The sequence below is a fragment of the Sminthopsis crassicaudata genome, chromosome 3 (genome assembly GCF_048593235.1).
Source record: "Sminthopsis crassicaudata isolate SCR6 chromosome 3, ASM4859323v1, whole genome shotgun sequence".
NCBI lineage: Eukaryota > Metazoa > Chordata > Mammalia > Dasyuromorphia > Dasyuridae > Sminthopsis > Sminthopsis crassicaudata.
In genome coordinates, this window is record NC_133619.1 from 301774754 (window position 1) to 301789911 (window position 15158).

Here is a 15158-nt window from a genome sequence, read left to right on the forward strand (position 1 = left end):
AGGACATGCATTCTAATGTTTCTAAGAATCCACCAATTTTCTCCCAAGTTACAAGCAAACCTTGCCTCTTTATTAACCTAAGTATGCTTTCTATAGAGCTCCCTTGGGGTGAGGGGGGTGGGAGAGTGGGGGGAGACTCTTTTCCTAGTAGCTGCCCTATTTTAGCCCTTAACAAAGTTTCCTGCTTGTCTAGTTTAATACTCACCCTACTTCCTGGTTATAGGGACTTCTTCACTGAAATTATGATCAACCTTCATGCAGGTCTTTAGTCCACGTTGGGGCACCAAATATAATGTTTGGGCTAACTCCCTGGATGGCCTCAGGATCAATCAGAGTCAGGATCAATCAAAGTCTTTGGTCTTTATGGGGAGAAGTGAAGGAGGCAGGCAAGCTGTCACGTGGCTTCCCAAAGATGTATCCTGGATTCTGGAGACCAGAGTCTCCAGCCTCTCTCCTCCTCATCCTGCAGCCAAGTGACCCTGACCTCTCTCCCTCAGCCCTCCAATCCTTGCCTATGATTATTTCACCACCACACATTCAGCAAGCAAGCACCAATCATGAGGAGAGCCATCACATTACCATATCATCTAAGTATATGCTTATAGAGCCATTCTCTCACATCAAATAGATAATTAGACTTAAGTGCCCTGTTTTCTGATTCAAGAACAACTTTTCAGAGTTTCATCCCTCTATATTAGTGTTTCAATTTTCCCACATTTCCAACATTTATCATTTTATCTTTATGTCATATTAACCAATCTCTTAAATTTGAGGTGGCACTTCAGAGTTGATTTAATTTGCATTTCTCTAATCAATAATGATTTAGAGCATTTTTCATATCTCTATAGATAACTTTAATTTCTTCAGCTGAAAACTGCCTATTCAGATCCTTTGAGCATTTATCAATCATGTGTTCTTATAAGTTTGATTCAGTTCAGACTTTTATCAGAACACTGGCTATAAAAATTATTTCCCAGATTTCTGTTTTTCTTCTAATTTTAGTTGCATTGGTTTTATGCAAAAAGTTTTCAATGTAATCAAAATTATCCATTTTGCATTTCATACTGTTCTCTACTTCTTCTTTGGTCATAAATTCTTCCTTTCTCCACAGATCTGACAGGTAGACTATCCCTTAGTGCTTCTAACTTGCTTATGGTATCTAATTTGCCTTATGTCTAGATCATATACCCATTTCAAAATTGGAATAAGGTTTGAGATGTTAGTTCATGCCATTTCTATTTTCCAGTTTGTTGTTGTTGTGGTTGTTGTTTTTCAGATTGTGAGTTCTTATCCCAGAAACTGGGATCTTGTGATTTGTCAAATAGTAGATTACTATATTTATTTAGTGCTATTTCTTGTGTATGTAACATATTCCATTGATCTACCATTCTTCGCCAGTACTAAATTGTTTTTATGATTGCTGCTTTATAATATAATTTTAGGTCTAGTGCAGCTATGTCTCTTTCCTTTGTAGTTTTTTTTTTTTCCATTAATTCTCTTGATATTCTTTACCTTTTGTTCTTCCAGATAAATTTTGATATCATTTTTCTAACTTCATCAAATAATTTTGGTAGTTTGATTATACATTAATTTAGCACATTAAGTACATTAATTTAGATGGAATTATCATTTTTAGTCTATTAGTTTTACCTGCTAAGAGCAATTGATATTTTTCCAATTGTTTAAATGTGACTTTATTTGTGTGAAAAGTGTTTTGTAACTGTTTATATAGTTTTTGGGTTTGTCTTGGCAGGTAGAATCCCAAATATTTTATGTTGCCAAAGTAATTATAAATGGAATTTGTCTTTCTGTCTTTTGAAGCTGGGCTTCGTTGTCAATATGTAGAAATGCTAATGATTTATGTGGTACAACTTTGTCAAAGTTTTTAATTGTTTCAAGTGTTTTTTTTAGTGGATTCTATAGCACTAAGTATGCCATCATGTCATTTGCAAAGAGTTATAATTTTGCTTTGTCATTGCCTAGAATGATTCATTCAATTTCTTTTTCTTCTCTAACTGCTAAAAACTAATTTCTAGTACAAAACTGAGTAACAAAGATGATAATAGGCTTTTTTGTTTCACTCCTGATCTTATTGGAAGGCTTTTAGCTTATCCACATTTCATATAATTTTTTTTCCTTTCCTTTTCTTTTTTTTAACCTAATAGATTATATTTTTCCAGTTAAATAAAAAAGATAGTTTTCAACATTCGCTTTTGTAAGATTTTAAGCTCCAGTTATTTTTTCTCCCACCCCAAGATAGCAAGCAATCTGATATAGGTTATATATGTATTTGTTTTAAAATCATTTAAATCATTTTTAACATTTAAACATTTTATATGTTTTTAATCATTTAAAACATTTTCATGTTAGTCATGTTGTGAAAGAAAAATCAAAACAAAAGGAGAAAACCATGAAAAAACAAAAGGTGAAAATTTATGCTTTGATCTGCATTCAGTCCACATAGTTTTTTTGTTTTTTGTTTTTGTTTTTTTGGCAGAGGGGGTTTTCTATCACAAGTCTAATGGAATTGTCTTGGATCATAGTTAGTATTGCTGAAAAAAGCTAAGTTTCTCACAGTAGATCATCACACAATCTTGCAATTACTATGTATGATGTTCTCCTTGTTCTACTCATTTCATTCTGCATCAGTTCAATTACATAAAATTTTTGCTGTTTGTCATTTTAAGGAGAATTCCCCTCATTTCTATTCTTTATTGTTTTAATAGGAATGGGTGCTATATTTTGTCAAAAACCTGTTCAGCATCTGTTGAAATGATCATATAATTTCTGTTAGTTTTGTTACTGCTATGACCAATTATGCTGATTTTATATATATATATATATATATATATATATATATATATATATATATATATATATATAATATTGAACAAGCCCTGTATTCCTGGTATAAATCTCATTGAGTCAGATTGTATTATCCTGATGATCAATTGATGTAATTTTGCATAAATATGCAGTAAGTAAATTGGTCTGTAATTTTCTTTCTCTTTTTTGGCACTTCCTGGCTTAGATGTCAACACCATAATTGTGTGTTTAAAAGAACTTAGCAGGATGACTTCTTCACCTATTTTTCCAAACAGTTCATATTATATTGGAATTAATTGTTCTTTAAAGTTTGAGTAAAATTCATGTGTAATCCATTTGGCCCTGGAGAATTTTTTGCTTAGAGAGTTCATTAACAGCTTGTTCCATTTATTTTTCTTAAATGTAGTTATTTAAAAATTTTATTTCCTCTTCTCTTAATCTGGGCAATTTATATTTATGTACATATTCATCCATTTCTCTTAGATTGTCAAATTTATTAGCATACAACTGGGAAAAATAGCTTCTATCTATTGCTTCCACCCCCTCCTTTCATTGGTGGTAAATTCATTCTTTTCATTTTGGTATTTTGGTTTTTGCCTTTCTTTTTTTTTAAATCAAATTAATCAATGATTTATCATTTTTTGTTTATGTTTTGTTGTTGTTGTTGTTGTTGTTGTTTTTTCCCCATAAAACTAGCTCTTAATTTTTATTTGTTAGTTCAGTAGTTTTTCTTTTTTACTTTCAATTTTTATTTAATCTCTCTTCTGTTTTTCAGAATTTCTATTTTGTATTTAATTTGGGGTTTTTAATTTGTTATTTTAGCTTTTTAAATTGTACACCCAATTCATTAATTTGCCCTTTCTTTATACTATTCATGTAATCATTTAGAGATACAAAATTTGCTCTAAGAAAGGCTTGGCCTGCATTCCATAAGTTTTGGTATGTTGTCTCATTATCGTTGTTCTCTTTGATGAAATTATTGATTGTTTCTATGACTTCTTGTTTGAGCCACTCATTCCTTAGAATTAGATTACTTTTTTCCAAATGGTTTTCCAACTGTTTCCATGGTCCTTTATTGCACACAATTTTGATTGCAGCATGATCTGGAAAAGATAAATTTAATATGTCTGCTCTTCTGCATTTGATTGAAATTTTTATGCCAGGCACCATATACTACTAAGAAATACCATATATTCCTTTTTATCCCTACGCAGTTTTCATTAGAGGTCTATCATATCTAAAATTCTAGTCACTTTCTTAACGTCTCTCCTGTTTATTTTATGGCTAGATTTATTTAGTTCTGAAAGTCCCTCACTAGCATATTTTTGCATTTTATTTCTTCCTTAATTTCTCTTCTAACAATTTGAATGCTGTATCACCTGGGGCATTTATGATTGGTATTGCTCTACTTCATTGTGGTACCTTTTAGCAAGATGTAGTTTTCTTCCTTATCTCTTTTAATTAGATCTAGATTTTGTTGTTTTTCATTTTTTGTTTTGCTTTTGCTTTGAGATCAAGATTGCCACACCTGCTTTGATTTTATTTATTTGTTTATTTATTTGTTTTTGGTTTTGTATTGCTTCAGTTGAAGCATGATATATTCTGCTTCTGACTTTTACCTTTACTTTGTATCTCTCTGCTTCAAATGTGTTTCTTGTAAACAACATAATGTAAGATTCTGGTTTTTAATCCACTTTGCTAAATGCTTCTGTTTTATGGGAGAGGTCATCCCATTCACATTCACATTTCCATTTATGATTACTGTATATTTTTCTCCATCCTATTGTTCCCCCGTTTATATTTTCATCCAGTCCCTCATCACAAGTGGTATTTTACCTCTCTCACCTTCTGTCCACTACCATCTCCAATCTGCTATCAGATGCTTTTTTATCTTCCTCCTTTCCCCTCCTACTTCTACCCACCCTTTTATCAGTTTCCTCTTGGATCCTTTTTTTCTCCTTTCTCCTTCCACTTCATTATAAGATAAGATAAATGTCCATATCTAACTGAGTATATATGTTATTCTCTCTTTGAGTGTAACTGCACAAATAGACATATAGCTCTCAAAAGTTATAAGTATTGTCTTCCCATGTAGAGATGTAAACAGTTCAATCTTATTTAATAACATTTTTTCTTTCCTATTCTCCTTTTTATGCTTCACTTGAGTGCTATTTTTGAAGATCAAATTTTCTTTTGAGTTCTGTTCTTTTCATCCCCCATTTCACTGAATGTCTATCTTTTCCCCTAAAATTTTATGCTCGATTTTGCTGAGTAGTTGATTCTTGCTTGATCCAAGATCCTTTGCTTTCCAAAATATCATGTTCCAAGCCCTCTGATCCTTTAATGTTGAAGCTTCTAAATCCTGTGTAATCCTGACTATGGCTCTTTCATCTTTGAATTGTTTCTTTGTGGCAGCCTGCAATATTTTCTCCTTGACCTGATAATTCCTGATAATTTGGCTACAATGTTCCTTGGAATTTTCCTTTTAAGATCTCTTTCAGGAAGTGATTGGTGAATTCTTTCAATGACTATTTTACCCTCTAGTTTTAGTTATAAGGGGAGTTTCTGTAATAATTTCTTGAAAGATGTTGTCTAGGCTTTTTTTTTTTAATTATGGTCTTCAGATAATCCAATAATTTTTTAAAAATTATCTCTCCTGGCTCTGTTTTCCAAGTCAGTTTTTTCCCCCCAGTTTTCTTCTGTGTTTTATAATTCTTTTGATTTTATTTGATTCTTGATGTCTCATGTTATTAGTTTCCACTTGCCTGATCCTAATTTTTGAGGAATTATTTTCTTCAATTAGCTTTTGTACCTTCTTTTCTATTTGACCAATTCCACCTTTAAAAGAGTTATTTTCTTCAGTGGATCTTTTCCCTCCTTTGGTCAATTCTGTATTTTATGGAATTGTTTTTGTCAATTTTTATGCATCCTTTTCCAAGTGGTTGATTATTTTTCATAATTCTCTTGTATAACTCTATTTCATTTCCCAGTTATGCTTTTACCTCTATGAATTCTTAAAATTCTTTTTGAGATCTTCCAAAAGGATATTTTGGGTTTCAGATAATTCACTTTCCCAAGATTCTTATGCTAGGCCCAGAGACATGGGCCTTGACTTTCTACTTTGGGACTTAAGTATTTGTGGCTTGCCTACTGACCTAGGGTGGCCTGATTTACTCCCACCTGTTGAGCTGGGATTCTGGAGCTCATAATTTACCTTTTGTACTGGGGATGGAGACACAGGCTGTGTCACTGACCTGCGGAGCTATGATCAAGGGGCTTTGGTTGCCGATCTATTCTATAGCTAAGAATCTCCTTCTATGCTTGCCTGGACACTGCTGTGCTGGGCTGCACTCCCATTTTACCCAAGTTGAACAGACCTTTTCTAAAGTCCTCAGTTATCTTAACCTGAGAAATTGTTTCACTCTGTCTTTTTGTGGGTTTTGCCACTCCAGAAACTGTTTTCAGTTTTGATTTAACATTGTTTCTGAGGGAAACTAGGGAGGGTTCAGAAGGCAAGTTCCTGGCTTTCCTCTTCCATCCATCTTGGCCAGTATGGACTGTTGATGTAGAGTGGTCCAAAACTGAAAGCCACCCTGACCATCCTTAGCAGAGAGTGATGATCCTAGATTACATATGCAGGGTCTTGCCCAAAGCATATGCTCTGTAATTACTTTTTTCAAAATTAAATGAATAAATTATATATTCTTTGAGGTTTTTCACAGAGTAAAGAACATTCAAATTTTAGGTTAAAAGAGACCTGAAAGATAATTCTATCTAGTTTCCCTTATTTTACAAATAAAGATAATTTACAGATAAAAAGATGATATTATTTTAGAGAGGGGATCTAGTTCATAAATGGCAGTTAGGTGGAGCAGTAGATAGAGTGCTAGACCAGGAGTCAGAAAAGCCAGAGTTTAAAATTCACCCTCAGACACTTACTAGCTGTGTGTCACTGGGCAAGTCACTTAATCTAATTTGCATTTGTTTCTTCATTTGTAAAATGAGCTGGAAAAGAAAATAGCAAACCACTCCAGTACTTTTGCCAGGAAACCCCTAATGAAAGCACAAGGTGTTGGACATGGCTACTATGACTAAACAACAAGTAGGTCATCTATTCTTAGTGATCAAGAAGATAACCAATACCCCAGAGGATAATAGAGGCAGTTTTGCATCTAGCTACATATATGTGTGTGTGTGTGTTTTATATATGCATATATACATACATAGTTTAGTCACTGTATTATATAGTCCATTTCTTCAAGTTAATCACACATTTCTCCCTGCATTGTTTAGTTCAAAGCCTGTCTCAGACACCACTGTGTGACCCTATGCAAGTCACTTACTCCCTGCCTCAGTTTTATCAATTATAAAATGGAGATGATAATAGTATCTATTTCCCAGGGTTGTTAGATCAAATGAGATATTTGTAAAGTGCTTAGTACAGGGTCCAACACATAGTGTGTGCTATATAATTAAGTTGTAGTTATAATTATCAGTAGTAATAGTAGTTGTAAAAGCAGCAGCTGCTGTAGTAATAGTAGTAGTAGTAGTAGTAGCAAGGTAGTAACAACAGGAACACCTCTAGAGTCATAGAACATGGATTAAATCTCATTTCTGATATTTACTATGCATTTGCAATGTGAATTTCCAGTGTGTGACATCCAGGGCTGAAATGAGTTTCCAGGATGAAAAGATTTCTGGGGCATGGTAAAGAAAGTCTAGGAGTCAGAAGAAGAATCTGAAATAGGAATATAAATACTTTCTAGTTCCTTCCTTTATGGAATTTTTGTTACAATTCTTGAGCTAATACAAATGATTTTTCCCCTCCATCAATCAAATAAGTTATTTAATATTGTTATTATTAATTACTGATAATAATCCTTTATATATTGCATCCATCTCCAAAAATACAAAGCAGTATTATCTAGAAATACTTTTATTCATATATTAACATGTTGATTTCTTTTTGATTGAAGAAAATATATCTTCTCATTTCATATTTTACTTTCCAGTTTCTCAAAATTTTTACAAATTCTAATATAATATTATAACCTCTTTGAGGATGAAGAAAATCATGTTTTTCCCCCCTTTGAATTCCCAGCACCTAGCAGCAAGTATTCCTCCTGTCTGATGGCTGCTTACTAAATATTCACTGAGTACTTTCAGTATTATTTTCAGAATATTCTAAACATAATGAGCAAAATCTTCTCTGAATATTTTGATTTTTCAGTCTATTATAGTCTGGAGTCCCCATTCATCATGATATCCTGGACTCAGTCAATTATAATTTTCCTATAAAAACTTCAGAAAAAAGAAAAAAGTAGAAGAATGCTAGCAAGATTTGCTTTGGATATCCTTTTGGAAATTAATATAAACTTGTAAGAACTTTCCTTCTCAAAAGTAGTTCCCCATACCTAGTCACTAATAGAAAAACAGACATCAAAGCATATGCAATGACTGATGCTACATGAAATAAAAAACTACTAAGCAGAAGACTATAGGCGATCGCTCAGATTTTCTATAAGGGATTGTTTGTTCTCTCAAATTATTTTGAAGACACGCCTTAAGGGTATCCAGCCAATTTTGCTTTGTCTTTTATTTGACCCTTCCCCTTGAATACACCCTTGCCTCATCTTTCTCTCCAGACAATCTGCACTTCTTGGTAGACATTATGTCCAAAGAATTCTAACTTGTGTTTCATGACCTTTCCAACACACTACACACCCTCAAATGGATGTTTTACTCATATACTCAGTTGCTTTATTTATTTCCACAGGGTTCTCAGCATCAAATGGTAGTACCCCTTCCCTTGTTAATTTCCCAGATTTGTTCTCATCCAGTGTCTTTTAATCAAGTTCATTAATAGTCTAAAAGGAAAGTATTCATTCATGCCATTGAAAGACACTTTCTGTCCTTTCTATAAAGGACCACTTAGCTGAGCAATGAAGCAACAGGGTATAACTACAAGGATATATATAGAGATAGAAATAGATATATGAGTATAGTTAGCTAGACATAGAGATAAAAAATAGAGATAGCTATCTAATACATCTACATATGTAATCAAAGTATTAATTTATTTTTATATCACTTATTTATGTGCCTCTCATATTACACCTCCTACCCACCCACCCCCAAAGAGTATAAGCTTCTTGAGGGCAGTCTTGTATCTCCAACACTTGCTAGGTGCTTAACAAATAAATGATTGTCAGTGATGAAAACAGCAGTAAAATAGCTGTCCAAACAGCAAAAGAAAAGGCAGTTTCTTTTTCATGATGCAAAGAAAATATAAGAATGTCAGAATTGGAGTTCTAAGAATATTTTCAATTTTTATCTCAGCATGGCATTTGATATCCACAGTTCTTCTTGTGACTTCCATTCCCTAATTGGTTCCATAGCTAAGGGAATAAAGGAGTCCATATATGAGCCAGAAAGCTTTTACGTAGCCTATGAAAGGGTAAGTAGCTTGTCATTAATTAGAATGAGTGCTCAGCACTTATACTTTCAAAAGAAGAAATGTGTCAATATCTCCTTAATGCAAATGAAAACTCACTTGCTCAAATTCTTCATTATGCCAGTTGATATTATTGTTGGAATTTGCTGCTTCTCAAGTGTCCTCAATTTAATGTCTTTCACATTCATGTTGAGTATGTAATCCAAAATCAGCATAGTCTCAATCACATTCATTATTTGATCTTGAAGTCATTCCCCCAAAGTATGGAAGAGGGAATACTTTGGGAAAATATCAAAAGGCTTGGAGAATAAAGACAGATAAAGGGCCCAAGGTTTGAATCCTCAGCTGAACATATTCAATCCCCTTCATTATAAAAATTACACAAGAAATTTCATAAGAACCATCCTACTAGTAGAATTTTAGGTATTTCCTGTTCCCAAGGGCAGAGAAATACTGCAAAATCAACTTTTTTTTTCTTTTTCTAATGACATTTCAGTACTGTCTCTTTTGGCTGAAACGAGAAAATGCAAGAGACACATAAAAGTAAAAGGGAAAAAAAAGTTAATTGCATTTTTTCAACCCCTTAAGAGTTGATTTTTAAGTGAGAGAATCAGGCCCATTTGTATTATATCCAAAGCACTTTACTCTTTGCTGGTGACAACATCATGACACACATGAAGTAAGCACATTAACAATAGCTGTGTAACAAGTCACTGGATCTCTGTTTTAGTTTCCTCATCTGAAAATAGGGATAATAATAGTTCCTGGGCAGGTAAGTGGTGTAGTGAATAGAATGCTGGGTCAGGAGTCAGGAAGACTCATTTTCCTGAGTTCAAATCCAGCCTCAGACACTTAATAGCTGTGTGATCCTGGGAAAGTCACCTGTGTTTACCTCAGTTTCCTCATCTGTAAAATGAGCTAGAAAAGTACATGGCAAACCTTTCCAGTATCTTTACCTAGAAAACTGAAAATGGGGTCACAAAGAGTTGGACGTAACTGTAATGACTAAATAATGATATTAAATTATATCTCCTCAATTATTGTAAGGATCTAATTAAATAATAATATTCAAATTAAATAAAGTGCCTAGCATAGTGCTTGGCACACAATAAGTGTTATATAAATGTTAACCATTATTGTCACTTTCATTGACTCTTATTCATCCATAATTATTCTAGAGATTGGGTATCATTATTTTGGTGTAGCATTTGACTGGGATAATAATTGTCTCTGATTCTCAAATTTGCTCCTGTCCATCTGCAGTTTAGCATGAAATTCTATTTACTTCTGTCACTTTGGTAAACATTCTTATATAAGTTCATCTGATTAAGAGGTAGAACATTGGATAAGAATATTTAGGTTCAAATCCCATTCCATACACATTTTATCTGTGTGACTTTGGTCAAGTGACAATCTTTCTAGACCTCAGTTTCATCATCTTTAAAGGGGGTACAGGGGATTAGAGTGAGTAAAATTCTATTTCCAAAGTCTCTTCCAATTCTAAAAATCCATGATCCATAAAAGGAAACTAGAGACCAATGTTCATTAACTTTCTGTGAAACCAACCTAGACTGAATTAGAACTATATCAAGTGTGTATTAATCTCAAATGCAGAGAATAAACGAGACATTTTTTTTTATTTCCCCACTTACCATATCCCTAAATTATACCTCTACAAATTCTTTGGAGGCAAAATTAACAAGGACATTGAATAAACACATATCTTTAAGCAATTCTATTATTAATTATTCTCATATAAATATGTCGGAAACAGTGAATAGGGACAAAGGTAAGAGAAAGATGATTTCTGTCCCTAGTGGCTTTGTATTGTGGGATATGTAGAGCTAAAATATTATCTTTTTGTTTCTCAAGCATTTCCTCAATGGTGAAAGAGAAATGCGTACCATGAAATTTTCTTCTCAAAATCCTTGTAGATCCTTTCTTTGTGATTGCTAAAACCTACTTTCTGATTGGAAATAAAATGAAGGAAATATTGACCTGATTTATTCTTCTTATCCAGATATAAGATCACAAAATTTGAGATTGTAAAGGACCTTGGGAAATCCAGAAGTTCTTTATTTTTTTGTATCCTGGATTCCTTTGGCAATTCAGGTGAAGCCTATGGATCCCTTCTCAGCATAAAATTCTTAAATAATTGAAAGAAATCCTAAATTTCTGTTAGATTAATATATATATATATATATATATATATATATATATATATATATATATATAACCCTGGATAAGGCACTTAATCCCAAATTCCTCAAAAAACAAAAACAAAAAACCTTCTAATTTTATAGACAAGAAAAGCAAAGCACTAAACATTGGCTTAGTGGCTGGACTAAAATCATTAGCAAAAGTGAGATTTAAATCCAGGTTTTTTGACACAACATCCAGGTTTCCTCCCCTACGCTAAAATACTGAGGATGTGATAGTAGACCCCCCAAAAAAAACCCTGAGGAGAACAATGATGCTGGCAGTGTTATTAGTGCTACTCAGTTGTCTTTCCCAGATTCACCAATAACATACTCCAGCAAGGACAGAAAAGGCAGAGTCAGTTCCTAAATAACCTATTTTTATAGACACCACTGAGTCTTTTGCTTCGTAATTTTTTCAGTAATCATGAAAGATCTTGAATCAGAAGTGTAAAGGGTATTAAATCTGTGAATTTTGGGATGGGTGGTAGCCAGGGAAATTTTTATAAAGTCTCAGTAAACTCTTTGTAAAAAGGATCAAGTAAAGGTCACAAGGAAAGGAATTAGAGAAGGAAAAATAAAGGTGAAACTGGAAAGGAAAGCACAGATGGAAAAACAGGAAGGATAAAACTGAGAAGAACTAGACTTGGAGAAAGCAGTCTTAGGTCATCGCACAAAGCTATAGCTGAGCTGGAAGAGAGATCTTACTACCTATGGCCCTCCAAGGATAGCAGTGGTCACAGTAGTAGGGAGAATTTGCAGCCAAGAAACTGTTGAAGCTGGGAAGGAGGAATACTTACCTCTGTTATTAGACTATACTTGGTGCCAAAGCTGTCAGAAGATATAATAATAAGTGACATTTATGTAGCACTTTTAAAGTCTGCTAAGCACTTCACCTACATTATCTCATTTGATCTCCACAACAATGCTGTGAGGTAATTGTTTTACATACTTGTCTCCTCAACTTACCTAGTCTCAGAAAAGTGGAATAATTGACCCAGGGTCACACAACTAGAATATATGAAGCAAGATTTGAATCTAGGTTTTCATTACTTCAAGACCATATACAAGTGTAGCTCATAGAAAAAAGGAAATTAAAAGGAATAAGAACAATCATTCCTCATGAGAACAAATTTAACAAATTATTCTGTTCTCATCTAATTCAATAAGAATTTATTAAGCACCTATTCAGTGTAAAGAACTGTGAGAGGTACTGGGAATATAAAGACAAAATGGCAAAGTCCCTGCCGTCATGGAGCTTACATTCAATAAGTGAATGTATCACATACAATAAATAAAATTCTCACCCAAGTACACCAATTACCTGCCCTCGAGATTTCACATTAAAAATTCATATAGAATGAAAGAGGCATGAATGAGGCATATTAAGCAAGTAGTCTAGATAACTAGTTGAAGTGGAAGTTTTTTATATATGTTTTACCCAGATTACCTAAATTGATCAATCTCTATTCAAATCAGTTCTCTGCCTTCTTGGGTTGTTTCACTATGGCATATAAATCATAATAGACATGCCACAACAAGCTAATTAGTTTCATGTTGAGCTATTATTATTAAGTTATTTTAACATTTTAAAATTAACTTAAAGTAATTGTTTCAGTGCCTTAACCTTTTCTGAGAATGAAAACTTGATGAAATAAAAGAAAGGAAGAAAAGAAAGAAAAAGGAAGAAAGAGAAGGAAAAAGGAGAGGCTATAATCTTCTTTGGAGTGTTCATTTTGAGGTTTCTTTCAGATAGTGACTGCTGGAGTCTTTTTATTTTGTTCTGATTCTAAGAGATCTAGAAAGTTTTCTTTTAAGATCTCTTAAAATATTTTTAAGGTTAAATTTTTTAAGATTAAGGGTTCTTTCTTTGAGTCATGACTTTCAGACAGTCCAATGTTTCTTGAATTATCTTTCCTTCATCTGGCTTCCAAATCAATGGCCTTTGATATATGTCTTATATTTTCAATCTTTTGATTTTGAATTAATATTTCTTGTCTTACAGAGTTGTTAACTGCCATTTGGTTCTTTGTAATTTTCAGGGGATATGCAACTATATTATTGTCTCATATTTCTCATGCTAAGCTAACATTCTCATGTTAATTCTCCTCCTAACTTTATCCTCCATAGCTCTCATTTCTTTTCTAATTCTTTTCTCTATCTCTCATTTCCTCTATAATATCATCATGCTTTATGATACTTAATTTTTTTATAATTTAGATTATTTCTTTTAGGGGTTCTAATAACAATAAATTTAACAATAAATTTAAGGAATTTTAAAGAGTTAGTCACTTTTGGAGCTCTCCTGCCTGATAATAATTCTTTATATGTATATTTTTGTCAATTCTTCCAAAAATCTGTTCTATGTAACTTACTTGCTGGTATGCTAGGAGCTGATAGAGCTATATATTATCCCTGCACCTCTGATAATACATCCAATCCCTTCTGGTACACAGTATTTTTGAGTCCCCAAACTGCTCTTGGTGATCTCCTAATTCTGAATACTGATTTTGTGTCTGGAGCTGCTAGCCTTGGTGGAGAGCTGAATCTGAGATAAGTTCTGGGGATCCCTACACTGCTCAGAATTCTTGGAACATCACTTGCTGTTGACTTGGATCTGGAGTTGAATCCATTAATTAACCTAGAATCTCTCTTCTATTTCTTTGTATCTCTTCTTGTATCGTGCTAGATATGTAGCTGGTGTTAGGTTTAATGTTCATCCATTCAACTTGCTAGATTTCAGTGAATTTACTTTGGGTTCACTTTTTCCCTAGTCATCAAGTCTGACAAAATTAAAATAGCTTCAACTCCTTTCTATGTCTTTTTTTTGGGGGGGTGTTGAGTTTTCCTGAAATATGTGCTTGTCACATATTGTCATAAATATGCCAATGAGCAATATTTACATCCCCTTGATAGACAGAGTCAAGCAAGAGTAGAAATAGATAAGTAGGAGCTAATATAATGTTGTTCCATGCGAATGAGGACAACTCCATTTATATAGGTCAAGGGGATTGGGCTTCCCTCCCCAAACTATTTGTTTTATTTAAAGTTCCTTCATTTTCCATCTCTGGATGAGTCTCTTTCATTTGCCTTTTCTCTCTAAAGCCTAGTATTATGTGTTTGATGTCAGTGTTCACAAATAACACATGGTTGAGACTTACTGATGAGGAGAGAACTGAAATCCAGACACCATAAGGATTTGGCATATAACCAACCAATTAAACTTGGACCTTACAGCTTGCAAGACCAAGAACTCTTCCTACCCACCCCAATTCACTTAAATTTTCAGTGTTTCCATTGAAGCTTCAGACTTTCAGTAGAGAAACAATCCTTAATGAATGCATAACTTACATGTTTGATTCCTGAGTTGTACATGAGTCCAGAGTCCAAAGAATGATACTGATAGTAATGCCAGGCACTTCCGTAGGGGTCTCTCAGAGCCTAGAATTTCCATATTAGTCCCTTTTTTGGGAGGGGGGAAAGCCTAGGTTACATACTTGAAATGTTTTTAAGCAGCAGCTTCACATGCCAAACTAAATCCACTTCCAGCTTCCTTGATCAAATCACAGAGATTTGCAAGGACTGCAGACTTCCTAAACTAGCCAACTACCCTGGGAAGTCAGATGTTCCTTTACTGAACCTCAAACAATTCCACTTGGGCAAAATGAGACCGCTAAAGT